This window comes from Ischnura elegans, chromosome 6 (genome assembly GCF_921293095.1).
Source record: "Ischnura elegans chromosome 6, ioIscEleg1.1, whole genome shotgun sequence".
In the NCBI taxonomy this organism is placed as follows: Eukaryota; Metazoa; Arthropoda; class Insecta; order Odonata; family Coenagrionidae; genus Ischnura; species Ischnura elegans.
The window spans coordinates 59,961,266-59,979,548 of record NC_060251.1 but is presented as its reverse complement, the minus strand read 5'-3'; the positions used below and the strand labels follow the sequence as shown (position 1 = coordinate 59,979,548).

Here is an 18,283-nt window from a genome sequence, read left to right as displayed (position 1 = left end):
CATAAAAAATTAATCCAATGATGTAAAACCATGTTTTTGCTAGCAGGTTTCATGAAGGAGAGAATAGAGGGAGAGGCTCACACATTCAAGGTAAGGGGACAGTTCCTTTCCATGGGCCACCTACCAACATATTTTTATCCTAGAGGGTGCTCAAAGGAAAGTCACGGATTGAGGAGCCTGTACGATACGGTGGTAATACGGCGATATTGTTATGAGCCCTCAAGATCGGATTTAAACATGGGAATATTGGATAAATAGCTCGTAACAGAAACACACATCCCACTAGGATAGAAATGTGACAGAACTTAAAGATATAGTGAAGAAAACAGCATCAAAATACTTTGACGACCTAGCTGACAGCGACAACTAAGCCATAAAAGAAATGATATCTTCTAAAGATACATTCTACGACAGATTCTGCAGACCGGAAGATATTTTAAACACATGACGAAGATATTTTAAACACATGAAGAAGATATTCTTAAAACAATGACGAACGCAAGGGCGTAAAACTAAGCCCAGGGATTAAAAGAAGTCAGAGGACTTCACAATCCAATTTGAACCCAGACCACAACCCACTAGGGCACGGGTCAGCTACCTACGGCTCGCGAGCCGTATGAGACTCTTTCGATGTCAAGTTGCGGCCTTCCATTTCCATGCGCTAAATATAATAATTATAATATTTAATTTTCAAAACAAAAAATAATTGCAAACAGGATAAAAACCATGACTTTCGGAAGGAGAGAGGATATGTGATATAACAAATACATTTCCGTTAGCCAAATTAAAGCACTATCAAAATGTAGCCGTTCAATGGTTGCATAACTCATGGCTCTTCCGTCTAATAAGGTTGCCGGCCCCTGCACTAGGGCAAAATGCTCCCTTAAATTTATTTACTCTAAAATAAAACAAAATCCGTCATTCACAAATGGCATCATTTTATCTATTAATAGAGTGTAAGGATTCTGGGTATATAATGGATGAGAAGGAAGAAAACATAAGGTTCTAATAGAATAAAGTGATAAAGACTATATAGTGAATTAAAGAAGGTAATGCTATACGAGAAGAGGAACAATCCGAGGAGGCAAGCAAATGGTTCATGTTGACCTCCTTTAACCAGCAGAACGCGTGCAATAAAAATTCGAATTAAAAACTCTCTACTGTTTATAATGTTTTACATCACTTTGAACATAATTTTTTAATTAAATGAGAGAAAAACCAACTGTGAGAATATTACAGTGAACTTGATAAAGACATAAGTCTGTCGAGACAGATAAATTTTTCAATAATTTCATTTCAATAAACTATTTGAAGATAAAATACGTTTTTTTCTAAAATATCACAGCGATCAGAGATGAGAGTGTGGTACAAAATGACCTAAAACGTATCACGCGATGTGTGGACATCCTCGAAGCCTTATATACCACAATGGCCATGCGCCTCTCGACACGAAAGTCCTCGCTTCGTGCTCGGGAGCGCGATTCACCTTGGTCGACACAATCTGCCGAACCTGACGACTGTGACACGACTATCACTTTTTTGTCGCTGCCCTCCGGCGATGTTCCTTTTTTTTAGGACGCCTCCATGACGCAGGATGCCCTCGTAGGGAGGTGAAACACCACTGTGAGAGGGGTCAAGAGGTCCTTAAGACACTCAGAGGCAACAGGAACGAGAGAGAAAAGAAATAAGAGCTCATGGCATCGTATATACCGCTATCGGGTCAAAGAAATGGAAAGGAGGAGGACACAGAAATCTAAATGAATGCATCCCAACATGTAATACAAAAATATTATCCGAGAAAGCCTTCAGTTTGAATCGAAAAACTTCGATTTAAATTCAAGTCATTGTGGGAATACAGATAGACAAAACATAAGGGATAGGTATCGTAAATTAACAGACTAGCTGGAACGCAAATACAATTGCTGCATCATAAACAACGACGTGAGGCATTAGGAACCCGGAAGAATGCAGCCTTCGACTATTTACTTCCAATAAAAGTTTTGGCCGGTGTCTCCATTTTTTCCAAGCAATTAGTTTAAATTCAAAGCGTTTTTCACTGCTTCCAGTTTTTCGATAACTCTACCGGTTACGCACTCATACCACGCCCCGGATTTTTTCTCTCGATCATCTCTTTCTGCGGCCGTTTTCCTCGTAAGAGAAATGCATTCAGAGATCATCCGTACTTCAACATAAAATCAAGTCGCTAGGCAACTACTCTCCCTAGGATGATCTAGTATGAAATATATGCATTTTATCGATAAACGAGGGGAAATAATAATTTGGTTATCACAGCAAATTTGGTTTTCAGATTGATTTCTAATTTTCCCCGCCAATCCAAGCCTTTCCAAGCACAATGAAATATCCTGACTTTCCAGGTTTCCACTCAGAGTAACCACCCCGAAATGTAAGTGGACAGGCTCCCTCTTGCGGCCAGACACGCAGCATGCCTGCACGACCCGCGACACACCCTCTTGGCCAAGCGGTGGGCCCTTGCATGGCAACGTTCACTTGCACGCGGGTCGGCGAAAATTTTTTGAGAGGCTCGAGTCCAGCACTTTCCGAAGCGCACGGGACTCCCAAACTGGTTGGACGACTCTCTCTCCTCTCTCTCTCCCGCTATAAAACCGCCGGGACCATCTCACCGCCACCCGCACCCAAGCCGACCTGCCCTCGTCGATGCGTCCGGCGCCACCAACGACTCCGATCACCCATCCCGACATCTTCGACAGGGAAGCTGCGCGTGAAATAGCACACGAACAAGGAATGTGTTTGAGCCCAGACGAGAGGATTCAATCGAAAACATGAGGGATCTGCGAATTCACGGTTAGAGTTACCATACAGTGGTGGTTCCAGAGAGTAGGTTGGGGGACATCCCCCTTGGGTATCCAATTTACACTAGATAAAATGGCAGCGTTGTTCGGACCACCATTACAGCTGGGAGGTTATCCCCCAAGCCCTCCACCTAGACCCCCCATGTCCCTATCCGGCTCTGATACCATGCGTAGAAGAATTTACAAGCAGAAATTTCGTCAGTATCAATCTCAAATCTTTATGATAATAATGCAAATAAAATTATTGGTTGAACTTCAAATTTAAAAAATAGATTCAATTTTGAGCAATATATGTATGAAAGAACCGTTAACTTAGAATATATCATGCTAAAAAATTGTAAGTACATCCAACTTATATCGGACATAAATTTCTAAAGTCTTAAAATATGCGAAGCTAAATTTCCGTCAAGTCCGCCAGTGAGACAAATGCTCCAGATTCTGACAAGACCATTTGTGATTTTTTTTTTTTGAGAAATACGGAAAAATGTTCGCCATCATCCACTCACTCACAATCAGACCTTCAATCCTAAGGTAAGTTTGGATGGAAGACCAAGACTGGCTCGCTAACTGCAAATAAATATCCGTAGAACCCAGGGTCACCTGCAATGCTAAAACTGTTGATACCTGAAAATCTAATGCTTAATCCAAATAATAAGTATTAAGTCTACACTTAGTTTCGGATCTCTCAAGGGTAGAGGAGTCTATTCCCTCCTCTTCGCCACTTCACATCTCGATGATTTTGCGAGGGTAATTTTATTTATTATAATTATAAATAATAAACAGTGTTCATGGCAACATCCCAAAGAGGTGCGATTGATATTTTTTTCGATTATGTACTACATGATATTCAAAAGTTCATAACGAGATCCGAGTGATTATCAAGCTCCACTAGCTTCTCTCATAAGTCTTCACCAAAATATTTAAAAATCACCCAAAACATTGTGCTCCTTAGCAAATAATTTTAAAGATTCTTCCTTGCGCCCAGCAGTCTTCCAGAATATTTTTTCATCCCACCAATGTGTGTACAACGCCAAAGTAAGTCTATTTGCGGCATAACTGTCGTAAAATAAGCAAGGACGAATTCATAAAACTGATTAAAATTAACTGATGCTAGCGAGATATAGTGGAATGTCATCCCGATTTAATAAAAAGGGGAGTTGGCAATTTTTTCACAAAAGTATTTACTTCGTACGTTTCTAAATAAATTTGGTGAAAAATTGCCATCTCTCTTTTTCATTAAATCGGGATGTCATTCCACTACATCTCGCCAGCATTAGTTACTTTTATTCAGTTCTCTATACTCGTCCGTATTAAATATAAAACTGAATCAAAAAGGTCACAACCAGGAATTTTCATGTTTTGCCGGCAGCGGCAGCTGAAATCTCCTCTGCGCCCTATCATCTGACGTACTATGCTCCACCCTTCCCTTCCGAAAACGGGGGTAATCACGGGAAGCGACGATCACACCCCTCACATCCGATACCATTATGGAGGCGGAACAATTCGCGTCTAACGGTGTGGGAGGGGGACGTGAGGGAGGCACGAGAGAAGGCGAGGAAGGTGCGAAGGAAAGCGGAGAAGGTATCCACTGCAAATGTGACTCCTTCACGCCCCTCCGCCTTTGGCAACGCCGATCGGGCGACTACCAAAAGCGCCCGTGACGATCATGTTAAAACGGGCGATGCAGATTGTGTGACATCATCTCCCTCGTGAGCAAGCACGATCACTCCCCGGCGATGATCACGGCTGTCCCTCACGGGCGAGACCTATAAGGGTGACGACGGCGGCGAGTTGCATAATGCACGCGGGAATGCAATGCACGCCGATCGGAAGGCGAGATTGTCCGACACAAAGTTCACGTCCGGGCGTTTAAATCACCCGATAAGCATTGAAGATAAGACAGGGAAGGGGATGATGAGTAGGTCATGTTACAATATGAATACAATAGCGTGTTTTTTACACCAACAAACATGTTGACCCCGGCTAAATCGCTATCGATTTATTACCAAGCCCTCTGAACCGGAGTTGGTCTACTCCCAGTGGACTCAAAGATTACCTGCATATCCCCCACAGCACGTAAACGACCAGCAGCAGTACAAAATTTCGTTTTTCTCAGCGAATTTCATGAATAAATAATTCTCGGGTTTCTAGCCGCGTGAGAAAAACACTCTTCCATCGTCCCCAAAGCAGTAATTACTCGCAGGCCTTTCTCCCTGCGCTTAAATATCCGTTTAATCCGGGGTGCATTGTTGTCTCCTTGACCAGCAGCAGTTTCTAAAAGATAGCTTGTACTACTGAGAAAATAAATTGATATAATTTTCAAGAAAACTTTTAAAAAACGCTCTTCCGATTGTAATTAAAGGTTGATTAGACAATTTTCCAACCTCGTATTCCCAACACTCCCGGACACATTGCTATGCCACGACTGCAAGGTCTTGTCTCTAACATAGATACAAAAATTAAGGCCGCCGTAACACAATCCGCTTGAAACAGTGGCAACGTGAGAGACTTAAATTGTCACAGCCATTGAGAATATACATATCCCAGTTAGCTAAGAAGTAATTTCAGAGATGTACTACACAGTAGATATTTATTCCCCAGCCCGTTTAAAAGATAAACTAATTAATAAATCAGTCAGTCATTATTATAAACATGAACTTCGAGTTTCGATCCAAACTCGATTTTTCAACTTTGATCCGGACCATTTCGTTTGATCTCAGCAGTGTTTTAACCGGCCTATGATACTTCATCCGTCCTATGTGACTTTCTCTAAGGCCGAAAAAATTGAAAAGACACGCCTTTGATCATCACGAAAGCATCTGAATAATCTTTATAAACATTTTAGCGAATCCGGAAGGTTGAAAGCAGTCATCCCAAAACATAAATGAGCGGGCATTTGAAAATTTTACCACTAATAATCCAGCCATGGGTTCTAAGTACATATTTTCTGCAACAAAAAATTGTCATTTGAGTGTTTTTATAATTAATAATAAACATACTTTTGTAAAAACTATGTATTTCTTTTTTCGAAGAACTGTCGATGTTTGTCTATGAATTGATCATTTTGTTCTAACTTCGATTTTTGTTGAAAATTCGAGCTTTACAATTTGATTAAAAAGCGGCTGCTCGATAAATCTATTTCGATCGACTTTTTTCTACCGATAAATGGACTTTTCTTTACACTTTACTACACCTACACTTTTCTGCACCCGAAGCGTTTACAACGCAGGTTGTCGCGTGACCCGGGAGATGGAGGATGAGGAAACGAATAGGAAGGAAAGAACGGGGGTTGAGGTGTCACTATACCGATGCTTCTTTGCTGGGATCATATTACACGTTGGGATCGTTTTTCTGAAAAACACTTGCGCAGTTTACTTACCAAGTGCCGATCATACTGTGGTAGAGCGTGGAGTGAAAATTTCTGTTTTCATTCCAGCGAAGAAAGATTATGATGGCATAGTTACAATTAACAAGCATAAATTTGGAAATTTAAACAGTTAAATTTAGGCATACAAAAAATTTGTTCAGCAATCGGAGTCACAGTGGGTTACAATTACATGATTTCTTATTACCAAAACGGAAAACTGCAAGAAAATATTTTAGGCTCACTACGCTTATTAAGAAATCCGTATAAATACTGCGGAGACCCCTGATTTAAGAGTTATAAAACTATTTGGGACCCAGAAAGAAATTCGATAGACCAAGAAACGAAAACAATTTTAAGTCCTCCCAATAACTTATTTACGCAACGTCAAATTTTTGCCAGCTGAATTACCTAATAAGGAGACCCATAGTCTTTTTTCCCTCCAACCCAGCTGTCGTTGGTTAACCACAAACGCAACCCAAATAATAAAAATCACGTATCACGGGCGCGAAGTTCTTTTGGATAAATACAGTGGCCAGGAAACGATTTTAGTATCAATGGTATATACAAATAAAGGATCTAATTAGGATGAAAATGAGAATTTTACCACAAAAAATTACTACCTCCATTTCATAAAACCAGAAATGAAATGAAAGTAACATAACTTCATTCAATAATGAATGATTTCTCCCACTTAAGGATGAAATATATCTATCATCCTCACTGCAGGGGATGAGATTACCTGTGTAATGATCTTTTTCGCTTATTGTCCTCAAGCAAAGACAAGACATTAGGAATGAAATGAAGAATTTAATGAAATTATAAGATTATTCTACTCACTCCGAAGTGGATCCGCAGTTGAGGTCAAAATATTTTTTTTTATTCAAGCTGGTAAAAGTTACGTGAAATTAAGGGAGAAAATGTAGCCACGCTCGAATAGCATGGTCTTCGAAGGAAACTAGAAAAAATTCTTTAAGTAAAGTTTGTTTTATTATCGCCCTGTATACATGACTGAATTGAGTATTTTCAGCGAATTAAAATCGTACAATAAGGCAACAGAGCGGATGAGCTGGAAAGAACTGGTTAAATTATTGTGCGAGAAAGAGTAAATATTTATAAACTTAAGAAGAATTAAATAGCAAACTTCAAGCGCCACTTAGTGGAAGTTCATCATACTTTAAACTTTTCATACTTTCTGAAAGTAAAAAATATATTTTATGCTTTTCTATAATTACCTTTATTTTCTCAACCGATTTCAGCACTTCTGTGCCATTTTCAAGGCTGACACATCCCTTGAATATGGCGCAGAAATGCAAAAATCCGTCGGGAAAATAAAAGTATTTGCGTCAAAGGCCAGCTTTGTTTTAAATATCCACAAATAGTTGGGCAACTTTAAGATACACCATAGCGAGATGATTCAAAACCTGAGATCATTCTATGTCGGAATTAGAAGAAAGAATTAGTAGAAAGAATGAGTAAAAAAAGGAGTGATAACTTATGCTACATGCTGTGTGTGCAACAAACAGCGGTTCATCTTCGGCCTCTGGGTTTTCTGTAACTACGGCTCCGATGCACAGGCGAGAAGAATTGTAAAAGAATCAGCGGGTTGAAAGGCAATGCAACAGATTTCCTATCGGGCAGTAACGTCATGCAATAACGTGTGGGAATGCTAGCCGGGTTTAGACGCGAATATTCCGCACACCAGTGATGACGAAGGTGATTGCTTGGATCCGATCCAGACGAGTCAAACTGCTCAAGGATTGGAATGCTATGGAGGCTAGCTACTCCTGGATTTAATACAAGCGACGAAAATTAGTTTAACTATGAGGATGTGACTAGAAATTCAAATAATGATGGCAACTTTAGAAAAAGCTATATAAAAGCATTTTACAGCAATACATTCTATGGTACATCCCTATAGAACCGACCATTAATGGGATTGGAACCGATTTTAATTTTTTCGAATGGTTACATTTTTCTATTGGTGCCTACACTAGATAAGAATATCCTAAAAACTCACGGTGCGATTTCCAGTATTTAGCGTAATCGGAAACACATTGTCTGTACGACAAAAATATTATAAAGTCATCGTGCATCTCTAAAAAATTAATGTTTAAAAATGAGATTGTCCCAAAAATAAATTCAGAAGATACAGAATTTTCTTCCAATTATTCCCAGTAGATACAGGAAGTATTTACCATCAACTGATAACCCAATGTAAAAAAACAGCTTCATCTTGGTCATTCACCCCTTATGAATGTCACGGACTCTTTTCATGAGCCTTTTATTAAGGCGCGGAAACTATTAATTTAGGTGCATTTATCCGGTCCAAATGCGCGCGCATGAGGACGAAAAAAGAAGAGGACAGCTCGTCAAAAACACAGTCGACTGGAATGGAGGACGTCGGCACAGTAATCACACGAATTCCGTCGCCAATTGAGTCTTGCGAGATGAGCACTCACTCTCGGGCTTTTACGATCGTAATGCCCACTTTGCAGAACGAGGGCATTGAGGAACCAATTGGGCACTTCACTGGAATCCATTAAATCAGAAATTTTACACAGAAAAATGAGAGATGAAGTGACTTTGAATGACGCCCAACTTCCTTCCTGGCAGACACATTTCAAGCGCTCGTGAAAATCTTAATGTTCTCGTGCAATGATCACTAAGACGACTCTAAAGCAGGAATCAACGTTGGCACAGGCGATCAGCGAATCAAAGGGCACAATCAACTGTCAATATGTTGCACTGCGAAACGAAGTAATATTTTTGGTGGGATTTTCAAAACAAGCCCTCATTTTACTCTACCGACTGTACATCACAATTATTTAGTGACCCACGTTATCATTTTTAGAAAATTTACTTCAAAATCCAGAAATATCAACTTCGAGTGTTACATTTCAACTAACAATATTCCACTTTATAATTTGATAATATCAGTTCTGCAGGTTATTTCTCCATTGAGACACGAACAATTATATCTTCTTGGTGAGTTAACGTAGGAATGCGTGCCTCTTTTTTTTCCTTTTCCAACTATGGTGTATTGAGCCCAATGATTTCCTTATATGCCTGCCTTTGCCCAATACCTTTCTTTATCTAGTATCTCAACTCGTCCAAAAAGAGTACGGCGTATGGGAAACCATTTCATTCAACACCTGAAAGTGTGTTTATTTTACACGCTTGCGGCCTATTCCAAGATGAACTCAACTCTAAACTGTGCAAATCAACTTCTGGATTGAAAGACTAGCCACTGACCGTGACAGAGACTTTAATGCTTCGCTGCCTCCAGAAGAAGGATGCGGAGAAAGCATTCATATTACATTCAGATATAATCATGAGTACGTTCATTTGTCAAACGCTTCAGAGTCAGAAAATACAAATTACAGGGGACGAACCCGTAATTAATAGGAATCGGAACTGAACATAGGCGGATTTATTTAGGGAAGGGGAATGGGAGCAATTCACCTCCCCTCCACGCATACGCTTAAAATATTGACAAGTTTTTAAATGGGGTTATCATTATTTTCATTTTGCTTTGTGTGTTACGGAGCCTCAATCGCTTAGTTTCATATTGATAGATTTCGTATTGCGCCAAGAGAATACTTCGTACAGTAATTGTCGTCTGCTGTTTTTAATCTCAAATATGAGAAGACCGTTTGCCTGTCAGACCCCCCCTTGAAAATCTTGGATCCGCCCTTGGAACTGAAGCTTCAATAAACCCAAACGCCGGAGAGTTACCCGGGCTGGCACGGAACGCGCAGAAGAATTAATGAAGAAATGAGGTAAAATAACAGCCAGCACTGAGCATGATCAGGGGAATAGTAATGGGGAAAAGGGCGGAGGTAATGTAATAGCCATAATAGGAACGGGTTCTAGTAGGGACGATGGGGAGTGCCTAAGAGTCGGGGATGGGATAGCGGACACCGAGGGCAGGGGGGGGGGGCCAAGACCGCAACTCGATGACCTCGTTGTGGTCCCTTTAATTTTAACTGGATCGTGTGTGGTTTGATTGGTAAGGGGATGGAGGTACAGAATAATACGTTGGCGACCTAAAACCTAGCAGCCCAACGCACGCCTCCAATCCACCGGATCACATGAATGGAAAGAGAAAACACTGAGGGGTAAGGAGGAGGCGAGAATAGATTTCACCGGCTGAAGCCTGGACCTCATTCTTGTCCTAGCATTACGCTTTCAGCCGCGTACAAGAGTTACGAAAACGCGAATTTCGATCTACTTTTATGGAGACCTAGGAAGCACTATGGACTGCCCATATTCCACGTAGACAAAAACATGCCACCTTCTGAACCCTATAACACCCATTTTGGACACTCGTTGACTTCATCCGGATCTCCACCTGATGCCCACACTTTTTTTGCGGAAAAAGCTATAAAAAACTCAGTGTACCGAAGGAAAGTCACTCCCGCCGCCTCGTTCCGACCATTTATTGTGATTGATGGAGGCCATGTGGAAATTTGCAAAGGAAACGCCAGAGAATCCTTAAAGCACAAATAAACTTCTCTCGTTTACTCAAAATTTACTGAGTCAAAAACAAGAACATCGAGAAAAATAAAACCTGAAAACGGTAGTATTGGAATAAACGCTTGACTGGCGTAATAAGTTTGTACACTTCTCATTTCAATTCACGATCATGAGCCAACGTTAATCGCACAATCAACGAGAGAGAGAGAGAGATGATTTAGAGAAGATGGAGGTGGATAAGATCATATGTAAGCACAAAATTACATAAAACTGAATATTAGCTACTCCGCTGACGCAAAAAAGTTTCTCAAATACAAGAATAAACAGAATTTGCGGGAATAAAAAAGTTGAATTTCTTGTTAACTTCCCTACATGGACCTGGAAAATATAAATGAAAACGTAAAACAAGTCATCTCTTTCATTTAAGGTCGATGGTTCCCTCAAGAATTTAAAAACACGGAAAAAGGTTCCGTATACAAGAAATACAAAAACTATATTTACGGAATTAGAACTAATCCATGTAAGATGTATTTATCGTAGTGGCTATATCGAATCCCTGAACACAACGCACAAATCTCCTGGTCAATAAATTAAAATTTTCCTTTTCAACACTACTTAATCGACGATCGATTTCGGTATAAAATTACAATTGCGAGTTCAATGATACAGTTTAACAAAACAGAACCTCGAGCTACACAGTATTAAAAAGTGGAAAATTTCATTGTATTCACCAGTGCATGATGAAATACTTCCACCACATCCACCTAAGCACCTAAACTTACACACAAAGCAAACTTCCGGGAAAAATGAGAGCATACTTTTTCCTTTAAATCGATGGTAAGTTGGCCAAAGATGTACGAACAGTTTTGCCGAGCATTCCACCGGCGGGTTGAGCAATGAGAGGTAGAGATGCGTGGGAGGCTAAATTGAACTTGGCCTCCTATCTTCGTTGTAGCTGGATTGCTTCTCCCTTAGCACCCCCAGTCTGACCTCCAGCTGTGGCGTCGGCAAACCGGAAGTCCCACACGGGTGCTTCCAACTGTAACCGGATGGGTAATGACGTCACCTGGTGCGAGGATAATCACCCACTGCACAAGCACTTTGTGGACTGCATACGAAAAAATCCACTGGCATTCATAAAAAATGCATTTGAATATGTAATGCAATTTTGACACCGCAAATAGTCGAAATATTACATAATTCGAAACGAACCGACCATTGTGGGCACAATGAGCACTTTTTGGCTCATATTGCATCAAACTTAATCTTCAACAAACACGGTGATAAAATTTGATACGTTAAAACGCATAGTTTGGGTGAAAAATAAGGCTGTTTCGAAGTTCAAAGAACACAGTCTTAATATTTACCTAATTGCTGACAATGAATACTTAAAATCCGTAACAACCTTATTCAATGCATTAGATCATATAACTTTCAACTACTGTATAGTAGGTATTCACTCGAGAGCGAAGCTACAACTTCTCCATAAGTAAATCTCAATGTTGTCAAACTAACTGTCAATTGTTAAAAAAATTGGCTTAAAAAACCAATTAATAATTCTCCTCTCAGATGACATCAGGTGCTGTAGAAATTTGTGGTACCCTTGAAAGATGAGAGAACTTAAAAAGAAAATAAGTAAGATCATTTATCTCACCAAGCATCAAATCTTGATACATTGTATTATCTTGAAACTATATTCAAAACTCTTATATCAAATATATTTTTGCCCCACCGTGACAATGACATTAGCGCATGAAGCAAGAAATACACGACGTTATACTATTGTCTGCGCGCCAACCTTGTAGGTACTGATTTCCATTGAAGACGCTTGGATTGACACATTCTAAAATAATGAATGGAGTTACGTAATCTCTGATGAAAGCATAAAAGGAATTTATTAGGAGAGAAGGTACATCATGAAGCAAAAGTGAGCAAAAATAACAGGAAAATACCAATGCCAACGGAAAAAAAAGATCAATGAGTCGAAATTTCGCGGGAAATCATTTGCCTTCGGTATTCATCGCCAATCCCATGGTTGCCCCAACACTTAGGGCGAGACAAAACGTGATCCGGGGTCATCAGCCTGTGGATGACCTTACGGAGCGACGTCTTCTGCATCGCAATGCGGTCTCATTGCCATGCGAAGCCAGCTCGCGAAGTTCTGCGAAGAACGTCAGCGAAAAGCCCCTAAACCCATCAACATAAAATACATACATCATGTGCGCATACTTCATTTATAGTAGAATGACACCGAATCTGTTACTTGCCGTGAGCAAAAAAATAAATGGAATTATGATACAGCGGTTCTCATAATGGGAATATTACCCCACTCTATGTAAAATCAGATAATCGAATATTTCTATCCGGCTGTAATATGTGACTGACTAAATACAATAAATTAAGATTAATTAAAAAAAACATTTTAAAAAACTTGACCTTATAAAGATACAGCATCAATTTCTACAAACTATTCAATTTCAGTCATTAAAAATGAATTATCAATGGATAATTTTAATTGTTGATTATTAATTCTATTAGTGATATAAATAATGAAAAATAAATTTAATGCATCCGTCAATATCGCTATCTGTGAACTGCTTTTTTTTTATTATATTTGAAACAACTCATCCTCTTTCCATATACATCATCAAATTACTGGCCAATTATATACTTGATATATTATTCATATTATGCTGTAAATTAACGTGCAAATCATTAAAATTTTTGAAAATTATCCATACACACTATAATTCATTTTATTTTAACGTTTTTACAAAGAAAAAGTTATGCAATTTCCGAAATGTTACGGAAAATCAGTTCTTGAGATAAAATTTTTCGACGTCATAAAAATTTTACAATCATAAAAGTCAGTTAAAACAAACCATTAAATTTCCCGTTCGTGAATATTGCGCTTAAATCATTGCGAAATATCATGATAAATCATATTTTACGCAACAAAGCATTCTTGCGATTTTTCAACGCATTATTTTTAATAGAGGATGGAACGAAGGAAAAGATGCATTTTGCTGACAGTTATCCTTAAAAGGAAAAGAAAAAAATTATTCGATTTCCCATTTGGCATTACCGATTACGATCGAGCGGTGAAACTACATAAAACTCAATCCAAATTTCTTCCATTTTATTTCCATGGAAAGCACGTCATTTCGTTCACGACGAAACTATCACCAATACGATGAATCGCTACGCAAAAATCTATAACACCAACAGATTGCCATTCGGATTTAGTCGTTTTATGACACGTCCATTAATTTCAGCGCCCATTCCAGAACCCTCTGACAACTACTCACTTCCCCTCCACCCAAGATGAGCCGTTTGAAAAGTCAGAAAATTTCATCACCACCCGACGAAAGCGAATCAATCCTCTGAATTCACTCCGCGAGCGGATAGTGGATCGAAGATAAATTTACACCTGATGAAAAAAGCCATAAAACTTTAAGTGGTCTATATATTCCGACGTGATCATGATCGGATAGGCTGTTCCCACGATCCTCACTAGTGGATCCGAACCGAAGACATACATCAAGACGCAACCGTTCATTTCACCACCACTGTACCCTATGGACGCGAATATTACATTAGAGGATTCTCAAGTCCGACGCTAGAATTGTTGTGGCTCCGCGCGCATTAAAATCTGACTTAAAAATCGCCACTCGCGGCGCTACCAGTCATCGATATCCATTTTTCCGAGGAAGTGTACGGTAGTGACACGTAACTGAGCCAATAAATCATATAAACCACACATTTTAACGCATACCAAACGATTGTCGAGAGATACCGCTGCCTAGTGACGCCCCCGAATAAAATGCACGCGAAACGGCAACAGATATTACGCTTAATCTTCATGTAATTGGGTCTCCTCTACTGGAGTCTTGCCCATGGACCATAAAATCGTCATATACCACTTACAAGGTCAGTTGAAGCCAGATATGCCATACTGAGAAGGATTCAAGCAGTTTCATGTATTTTTCTTCTATATGTACATATTATTTTTGTGTCAGGTGTAAAGTGCCACTTCAAACCTGACGACGACTGCTGCAACGCTGGAGAAACTGTCGTCACGAAGATTAATCGACGCAGAGGACAACCGGGAAACCTAGATGTGCCTTCTGCATCACTCCGCGGAAGCCTTCATCAACATCGTTAGGTTGTATTGAGTTTAGTATCCAATACTCTGGAGGTGGATTCTAGGTAAACAAAATAGTTAATGGAGGACTAAATGGACGGAGATCTTCATATATCACAGAGAACCATGTAGAGAATGCGTTTCACGGCGGCGCCCAGGAAAACGACCCGAAAGACTGTTCAACGGAACCGCTGATAACCTCGTTTTCCCTCGAGGTCCTAAATCACTCACAAAATTATCTTCCCTGGGAAAAAAACTAGACGCATTCGGTCTCCTCCGCGGCCTATTTCCGCCTTTACAGTTCCATGTCTCACCGTTTCCACATTTTCGCTTGATACCGCTGCCACCGAATGTCGCTCGAAAATGCGGGCTAAGGAGACAAGCTTCCATTACATGCGTTTAAAGATAAGCCCCCATAAAAATTCACCATAGAGGCAGCTGTTCCTAAAAGCAATGCCTTCTATCTAAGTGAACATGTTGCCTACGCTCCAAACGCCCCTTTTTGCATTTCCCAGTTCAATATCAACCCGGACCATTGACACTGTTTTTATCTCCCATTGTTTTTTTATTTCAACAGAGGAACCCATTCAAGACAATGTTTTGAGCTGGTTATTTGGCTTTGTGTACGCGTAACGCGATCCATTTGGCAATATACCCCTTCCATGTTCAAAGATCAATCCGGAACTCTGACGTGACACTTTTATTATCACCTTTGGAGCTCATTAATGACATGGTTATCAGCTCGTTGTTCCCGGTGGTTGCTCATACACAGCACAACACAAGAGACGTATGACGCTAGTGGTCTAGGACAAACTCCTCATAGAAAACGCTTGACATTGGGACACATACTCTATACAACAAATACTATCCCCTACAAATACTATGCAAAGACAAGTTCCGCCATAAGAGCATGCATAAAAATTTGAATTTTCAAAAAGCTATTTTCAGAAAATGTAGCACCGAAAACATACTCATTACGGCCGTCAGTTGGTGAAGTACAACAAGAAGAACATAATTTGAAATATTTATGAGAATGATATATACTTCGCATCTCGTAACAAGCTCCTTTAACTAGAGACATTTTCACTTCCTTGGCACTGTATGTGCGAGCTTTATAAGTGGTACGTTCGGTTGATGGAGATCCCACGGAATATGCAGTCCGATCCTCGTTCTTAATTATTCAACAGATGATGTCTAGAGCCTGCGTCATGGACCGGGGGTTGGGGAGGCAAAAAAACGAATCCTTCCGCTCCGTGAGGGGCCACATCAGCCGCATGGAGACCAAAGGAAGGCGCATAGTAATTTCGACGGCTGTGTTTTTATGTATGCATGACGAAAGTGAAACAACTGCAGCATCCAGAGGATACGGTGGATGCCGAAAGAGCGCTCGTTGCGATCGCCACGGCATAGTCGTCTTTCGTGTGTGCCGTAACCGGTTTGAACGTAGAGCACTCGACGCAATCTCCTTGCGCGTAAGTGAATTCGATGACTCACTTCCCCTCCACAACGGTCAAGTCGAAGAATTCATATGTTAACTCTTCTTTCGGGTTCTCTCCCGCGTCGATTTGTTGAAACTGACAGCATGATTCATAAACATTACAGTTATCTTCATCGGGTATAAGTGAACTTTAGGTGAAGAGACTGGAACTACGTTGAACTGGTTAAAACTATTGGTTGAAATATTTTCAGTTTCCTCCAAACGACGCGGGACAAAACCTGAAAGCCTACAGGCTATTGTACTGAATTCCGAATCAATTATCCCAAGAGGGTTGATTTTTGAAACTATTCCCCTATGTTGAGTGGTATTTAATGAGAAACAGTAACACCTGGATTAATACTGGAACTCTACTTTCGGGCATGGTATGGCACTTCAAGAGGTACTACATCCAAAAGTAGAGTTCCAGCACAGTACTTCAAGAAGAACCACCCGACAGTACAGAGACAGGTTGGGGATCAAGTCGATGTGATAGCTAGAGTGCTGGCTTCCCATCCAGAGGATCCTGGTTAAAATCCGAAGGTGGAGAAGATTTTTTAGAGACTGCCAGATTCCTGCTTGAGTGCTTCGTAGAGACTATTTAAAGTACAGCACCCCGTCCGTCGGATTGGATATTAAGCCGTGATCCCATTGGCGCCTTTCTTTCAGAGGAAGCAAACCGACGCGTCGCGATGCCTTCACTCTTCCCACCCTACCCTTCCTTGACGGCGCAAACGACTTCAGCTGTCGGTCGCCTCCTCCAAGAATCGTACCATGCTCAAAAGAAAAGTTCCAGCATTAACTCTTTTACTGCCACCGGGCCGGGATATATCGGCCCTTGCTGGTTGAGCGAAAACTGCCAGGGGCCGAATTATTTTACTTTTTTTCATGATTGAAGCCTTTTCATCGGCTGTTATTTATGTAAACTCCCATTATCTATCTTTGGTTATATGATGTAAATATATCTTTAGAATTGGGAAAAAATCTAGATGTATTAAATAAAATTAAGTAGCTGAAAAATTTTTAAATCTGAAATGTTGCTAATGTGATGTGATAAAAACATGGTGATGATGTTGTTCAAGTACGATGTTTTTAGGGAGTTGTTGATGGAAGGAGGGGGTGGATTGTTGAAGAGAGAAAAAATGGAAAGTTCGAAATAGTGAGGCAAAAATATACTGTATCTTTATGAAAATAAAGAAGATTTGGTACAAAACAAACGACCGAAATTAAACTTTAAAGGACTGATTTGTCGCAAAAAAAGACCAGTCGAGTAGGTATGATGCGTCTTCTATAACGTAGCTGAAATATTTTTAAATCTGAAATGTTGCTAATTCCGGAAAATAGCCCACGCAGTCTTCCTGCATATCACCTGAAATGGGCTGGTAGTAAAAGGGTTAATCAAACCCGCGGGAGCCTACCACTCAACGTAGTGTAATACCTTCAAAAATAAATAGAATTCAGCCCAATTGCCTATGAGAAACCACGCTGAGCGCGTGTTGGCTACTAATCGGAAAGTCCCAGATTCAGATCATTGACGATGTCTCCGCACACCCCCAATCTAAAATCTTCGAAGTCCAAAGTGGCCAAGGGAAAGGAACACGGCCCCTATACCCTGAACGTGTGTTATAACACCGAGAGAGGCTCTGTCCTAATCAATACAAACCATCCCCCGGGTTGAATTACTATATTAGGGAGCTATGAATGCTTTTGAGGCCGAAAAATTGGTATAAAATTATCTTGATAGCCGATACAACTTATTCATAAAGTAGGCTTCAGTAAAAATTTCACAAAGACCAAAGATGTTTGAATACAAAATTAAAAACAGTCCGATACTCAAGACGTAAGTTCTATATTTTACTGCCCAAGCTGGTGTTTGTGATGCGGGTTTTTGTTTTTTCTTCAAAATATATGAAGCTAGGAACGAAGTAAAATTTGTGAAACAATTTCATGAAAATAAGAAAATAGACGATAAACATGGAAAATTTGAGATA

General features: G+C 40.1%; 1 protein-coding gene across 26 annotated transcripts in view; it reads right to left on the bottom strand.

Annotated features, from left to right (window-relative positions):
- Nucleotides 1-18,283, bottom strand: part of LOC124160805 (ankyrin-3) — a 684,504-nt gene that overhangs the window by 645,216 nt on the left and 21,005 nt on the right. The window lies entirely within an intron of this gene.